The sequence below is a fragment of the Lycium ferocissimum genome, chromosome 4, assembly GCF_029784015.1.
Source record: "Lycium ferocissimum isolate CSIRO_LF1 chromosome 4, AGI_CSIRO_Lferr_CH_V1, whole genome shotgun sequence".
NCBI classification, from domain to species: Eukaryota; Viridiplantae; Streptophyta; class Magnoliopsida; order Solanales; family Solanaceae; genus Lycium; species Lycium ferocissimum.
In genome coordinates this window covers 54,464,011-54,470,695 of record NC_081345.1, presented here as the reverse complement: position 1 = coordinate 54,470,695, position 6,685 = coordinate 54,464,011, and the positions used below count along the sequence as shown (strand labels likewise).

The 6,685-nt window shown below is 36.2% G+C and overlaps 1 long non-coding RNA gene across 1 annotated transcript; it reads left to right on the top strand.

The window, feature by feature from the left end:
• The first annotated feature begins 3,043 nt into the window (after positions 1 to 3,043).
• Positions 3,044 to 6,099, top strand: LOC132054867 (uncharacterized). Its single transcript, XR_009414384.1, has 3 exons — positions 3,044 to 3,434; positions 3,514 to 4,180; positions 4,881 to 6,099. It is a non-coding gene; the product is annotated as an uncharacterized LOC132054867 (long non-coding RNA).
• Positions 6,100 to 6,685: the final 586 nt, after the last annotated feature.

Sequence of the window (6,685 nt, the reverse complement as noted above, 5' to 3'; positions counted from 1 at the left end):
CGGAGAAAGGAGATATGATCGTCTCAAGATGACTAATTGTAAGACGCTTAAAATTCTATAGAATCGGCTAAGTTTTTGATACATCTGCCTTCCAGTCACATTTCGTGAAAATTTGTTGAGAATTTGAGAAAACGTAAAACATGAAAGTTGTATCCCTTTGAAATAGCTTTCCAACGGTATATTGTGGAGCCCAAACAGAGGTCTGTACAAGAAGTTATATCCATTTTACCGAACACTGCACAAAACTAACACATGTCGCTTTTCAGGGCGCGTGAGGGCGCTTGCGACGGCCCCGTGTCGCGGGCCGATCGCACTAAAACACCCTCTCTAACCACTAACATGCAGAGGCCACGCACTGCATCTGCATCGCTGGCCCATCGCATAACAGGTCCGGTTTCGGGTCAAAAGTTGGGATTTCGCGTTTTAAGTTATATTTAAGCTTTGGGTTTATTTCCCTAACACCCCTAGTCACGAAAAATCACCTTAAAGTCATAGGGAACAAGTCCCAAGCCTCAAAAACCCTCCAAGGTAAGTTTAATCATGATTCTAGGTTGAATTCAAGTCCCTAATCCCTTTCTAACTCGAGTAAACCCTTCTAATCGAGAGGCCAGAGCGGGAACATTATTGTTGGGCGTGGAAACCCTAGAACTCGAATTCAAAAGGATTGACCTTTAAAAAGGTAATGCTTCTACACTCTAATCATTCATAATAGTGAATTGATGAGTTCTTGAGAGAATAGTAAATGGGTTTAGTAAAGAGAATTACACGAACTATAGTAGGATTTTGGATTGTTGACTTAAGATTGTTATAATCATATATAGTGATGAAGAATGATGTTAATTACACCTAATTTTTATTGTAGAATTACCTTGACAGAAGTAATAGAATGGGAAATTGTACTTTTGTAGGGAAACACCATTAAAGAAGGTTGTGGAGCTTTATGCCCACCAAGTGTTTGATAAAATGCTTAGCTGACCAAAACATGGATATTATTGCTAATATAGAACCCCTTTGACTTGTATTGATATAGATCAAAGTTGAAAGAGTTGACGAACGTTGTATTACACTCAAAGGCTGGAATTAAGGTATGTGAGGCTAACTATATACATTAGGGAATGTTCATGATTCTCCCTACGCCTCATTCTTCATACTTGTCACAATTTGACTCAAAATACGCTTTAGCCCCGAATTGTATATGATGATATGTTGTAGAACTGTTATCTTGGTGGGCTTAAGGTTGGTTAGTTACAAAATTCGCTCATGGTTGTCAATTTGAATATCATGAAAAAAATATGAGTAATTTTTATAGACTTATGTATTGTTACACATAGTCTTGTATATCGAAACAGAATACATGATCGAAAGAAAGAAAAAAATTCAAAAAAAGATGTCTATTTCAGTTCAACATTGTTCATTATTATTGTGGTCTCAGTCCTTATTAATTTACCATAATTAAACATATGTGATTTTGCTTAAGGGCACAGTATAGTCTTGTGTATACGTGTACATGGCCGAGGCCATCAACTGACGCACTACTAGGCCGAGGCCATAGCGTGCATTTATTATTGGGCCGAGGCCCCACTATATATTCAAACACAGATGAGTTAGTGTTATTATAAAATTATGAGTTAAGATATATCGGTAATACTATCTCTATTTCCTTGCTATTATAGTTATACAAGTAGTTATCGATGTTTCCGTTTCGGTGAGCTTGATAGATTTTATTGCAACGCATTACGGGTATAAAGACATACTAGTACAAATCAAATGTCTTTGACGATGTCCCTTTGTTATTATGCATTGATTTAAAAGGACTAAAGGTTTCTTTGACTTAACGACTCCATGATGCAGACAACGACATATTTGTTGCAAAAATGAATGGATTAAATAGAATCCAGTTTTTTACTTAGGAGTGTTCGTATCAGTTTTATATTTGGTGAGCCCCTAAATTGTTTGCGGGTGGTAGGGCGCATTGATCCTGATAGGCTGAAAGGCCCAACTTTCTAGATAGTCTACCTTTTTGTATTCATTGTTGATAGGCTTTATTGGAAGATATAAGAATTAACAGACAGTAAAGATATTTGTTATATTAGTATAAAATTATCGACAGTTTTATACTCAAAGCTTGTTCAAATTTTTTGAGTTTAGCCATGTTGGCTACTTTCGAGATGTATTATTCGGATTGTCCAAGTATTTGTTGCGAGTTATGATATTTCGTTAGGTTTGAAGACTTTCGAGGAAGATGATTAAGTCAAGGATTAAAGTTATTTTATTTTATAAATCAGTTATGTTTTTGTATCACATAAGTTGATTCAACATCAGCCATTGGTTTGCAAATCGGTGTATGGCAAGAGTAAGTTAGGAAGCGACGGTAAAAGGTGCCGTGTTATGTCAATTGAAGGTTCGGGAAAAGCGTGACGGCATCTTGTTCATTTTATAAAGATTTCAAATCAAGGATTTTAAGCTACGATTATTCGATTGAAAAACATTTAAGGAATGGTGCATTTTAACCATAGATATAATTGTCATGTAAACGGATTCAAAAGGTTATTTAAGGTCGGGTGGCTTAGGGTTATATTACCAAAAGAATTATGGATATTCTAGTAACCCATTTTGTTACATCTCGTATTTTTCATACGCTGGGATGTGTCGTAGTAAAGTCATATGAGTTTGAAAGGATTAAGGTCGTATATGAGGTTGTATATGTAAGACCCCATAAGTTTGACGAATTTCGAAACTATTATATATAGCCTTGATAGAATTTTGAAACTATTATATATAGCCTTGATATTGTACCTTTTTTTTAGTGAAACCTTTTTGTGAAAAATTGAGAAATTTGATTTCATATAGTTATATTTGCTACTACTTTTTGAATATGCTTTAAATTGTTCCTTGACATGAGGAAGTCTTTAAATGAGATTTTATCTATTATAAGAAAAATTATCTTTTTCCGTTTTGAGAATTAACAATATAAAATTTGTACTTTTGATACAAGATTGGAAAAATAATTATTAGAATTTACTAAAATATATTTTCTTAGATGTCATGATTTTATGAAATGTCAGTGTATTATTTTTACCATGTATAATAGTTACCCATTAATAGATAAGTTTGTATATAAATTATATTAGCTACATATACTGTTTAATGGATAAGTTTTAGTATTAAATTATATAATTATATCACCACTATGGATAAATTGTAAATGTTTTCCACCTAGTGACTAAACTAGTACGTGGCTAATTTAGGATCTCTTATTTTGTTAGTTGTCTTTACTAGCTATGTATATTGGTGTCACAATTAAACACCACCGCCTATGAACATTTTAAGTTGTAGCAAAACATTTGTTCTTCTTTGTATTTTAAACGATGTGGAGCAGCTGTATATTTTTGAGAGTTTCCTTTACGAAATTTCCTCAATTCTTTGAAAGATAAGTTTGTTCTGAATCAAATTAGTTGTGTTCTTTCGTTAATTGCATGATTATAACCTTAGTTTCTTCCGGGTTTTAGCAAGTCAGATAGTACTTCATAATGAAGTAATGTGACGGGAAGCTTTAAGAAGGCGACCCAAGTTCTATTCGCTGTCTACGACCTTCTACAAGCTCATACGAGCATCCAAGGTATGTATTTGTTAAAGAACTCGAAGGACGGTGATCGGAAGCCGTAAGTTCCAGTTATAGAATTGTATATGAGTAGATTATGGATTGTTTTCGTATGGTATGGAGATTGGTGGGAGTTTGGTGGCTTGTGTAGAGCTTGTTTGTCGTTAAAAGGAGGTCGGGTGTGGAGTACACCATTATATATAGATCGGGAGCTCGTCACTCTTTGATTACTTGATGATAGTGTTAGAAAATAGATTTGGTATTTTGTGGATATTTTGTTGCATTGTTATTGTTATGCGTCATGAAATTGAAAGAAGAAAGTGTATAAAGCACCGTACATGAAGTGTATATTGGGGCTGTCTTGGGGTATATTCTTGTATATCGACGATTTGAGTTTAGAAATGCTTCAAAGAGGCTATTGTGGTTGTGTTGGCTGGTTGTTGGGTTGTAGTCTTTAAAGAAGCAGGGGAGATGTTGTTCGTTTTCCCGGTGTTGAATGACAATAGTACTATTTTCCTTACTATAGACGAAGGAGCAACAGACCTGAGGTAGCTTGGATATCGAGAAGCGGGTTATCAGGTATGTTAAGGCTATTCCTTCTTTTATTTTCGCATGATCTATGACAAGTGCAAAACGTAATGATATTCATAATGAATCCACTCCTAGATGTAGGAGTTCACGTTCTTATGTTGGTATTGGTGTTGTTCATATCCTGAGTTCCTTGACTTCTTAAGTCCCGAAGGGGCATCCATAAGTTGTATGTTTCCATAATGGTGTCTAAATCTCGACGGGGACATTCATAAGGTTTCTTTATTCATATGCATTCCATATTTAATTTCTAAGTCTCGAAGGAGACAAATAAAAAAGGGAAGAAGTTCCCATTTTGAACTAAAAGTTGCTCCGAAGGGAGTCTTTTGATGTTTTAGAAAGATTATCATGCATTTGAACACTTATATACATGTATTACATGATTTTATGGGAAAGGGGGAAAGGGCTATGGCGTTATATACGCAAACCACTGATCAGTTGGTCCACAATGATTATGATGTCGAATGCTATTATGCGCGCCGGCAGGCGAAGGTATGCATTATATATACACACACGCGTATGTTTTTTACATACATGATTCTCGGTGTTGGTTACGAGTTCGTAGTTGGAGCTTTGTTACTCTTTTATCATTCGAGTTAAGATATATTGTTTCAGTTCTGCCTTACATACTCGGTACATTATTCGTACTAACGTCCCTTTGCCTAGGAGCGCTGTGTTTCATGCCACGCAGGTGTATACAGATAAGTAGAAGACACTTGCTATAGGATGTTCCCAGGCTATCAGCTGGATTGGTGAGCTCTATTTCTGTTCGAAGTGTTACCGAGTTAGAGTACTTATGTATATCCTTGAGTCAGATTCATTATGGGTATGTTGGGGCCCTGTCCCAACTTATGTTATGGTATTTTGTTACATATTTGAGAGACTTTTGCATACAGTATCCTATGGATAGTGCGTCGAGATGTCGACAATTGTGTAAAGCGGCCATGTAGGTCGATATGTTCATATGCATTGATTTAAAGATTTTATTTTGACTAAAGGTTTTCTTTGACTTAACGATAAGAGAGAAGTCCCTGACATGATGAAAAAGTTTTATTAAAAAGTTTTCATGTTTTACTTGACGGAAGCATCATTTCATACTTTAAAGGTTCACAAAAAGTTGTGACTTATGAATAGAATGGTAGTATAGCACTCAGCCGAGTAGGGTCTTGGGTGTTAGTTGCGGTCCTCTGGTTTGGGTCGTGACACATTTCTGAAGAATTGGTGGATTTCAGTCCAGAATAGATGTATGGCAAGTGTACCTAGCGTTCTTGGAGTTAATAAGGTGATTTGACAAAATTTTGTTGATGGCGGCTATATGGGAAATTTTAATGGTCTACGCAGATACTTGATGATGTTTTGAGATGGTACAAATGGATATGGGACGTGTTTAGGGTGATCAGTTGACTTTTTACAGACTTAGCACGGCAAGATAATCACTAGGATGATGCGCATAGTACGTTATTTGAAGGATTAAGAGGAATTGGATGATGATGGCTGACTCAATAGTTTCAGATCGTCGAAACGAAACTAGGGGATTTGAAATTTTCACAATCTGCCTTGGATGATGTTAGTTTTTTATGGGAATGCTTAGAGTTGGCTGTTACACCTTGGAAAATTTCGCGTTGTTTGCATTATGAGTAAACTAACCCAAACCTAAAGTGGACATGAAGCCCTTACAAGGTTAAGGAGGGTATTAAATAATTCTAAGTATGTACTTTAAGGTTTTGGAGTCAAATGAATCGGCGAAAGTAAGTTCGTTGAAGGATAGGAATTTGAGTCATGTTTTGGGAAGATTTCATAACATTTATGTTATATATTGCCTAACCTTACCTTGATAGGGAGTTATAGGGCTCCTACGATGGTTAATGAAGTTTTATACAAGTGCCAAGAAGGTTCCATAAGAATTGGAGGTCAAACGAATCGAAAAGAACGCATTTTCGCGAAACTAGAAATTTGGGGTAATATGCGGCCGCATACTCAGTATGCTGTGTAGCATATTGGCTGTAAACTCGCCATTTTGGCTGAGCCTACTGCCCAACATCACCCCCATGTTATGGAGGGAGTATGCAGCCGCATACTGGGTATGTGGTGCCTCATATTCTCCGCAACATGGAGCGGTGGGGCGGTTTTCAACCCTTTTTAAGTCCCAAAACACCCCATTTTTCATATCCACCTCCTACACTCTTCTCTCCTAAGAGATTTATTGAGAGTTCTTGAAGGTTCTACAGCATTCCACAACCTTCCACACCATCAAAAGAGAAGATCAAACACTAAAACCTCAAGATAATCCATGGAAGATGATTGTTCTTGCTTCTCTTCAATGTTGTGATGAACGTGGTCTTGGAAGAAGTTGAGTAAGGTGAAGTTCTTCTATTATAAGGTATGTTCTCCATCCTATTTATATGATTGAGTTAGTTTAAAGATCTAGTAAGTCTTGAAGAGGAAAGAAACATAGTAGAGAAGTCACAAAGTACAAAGTTGAAGTTGATGGTTATG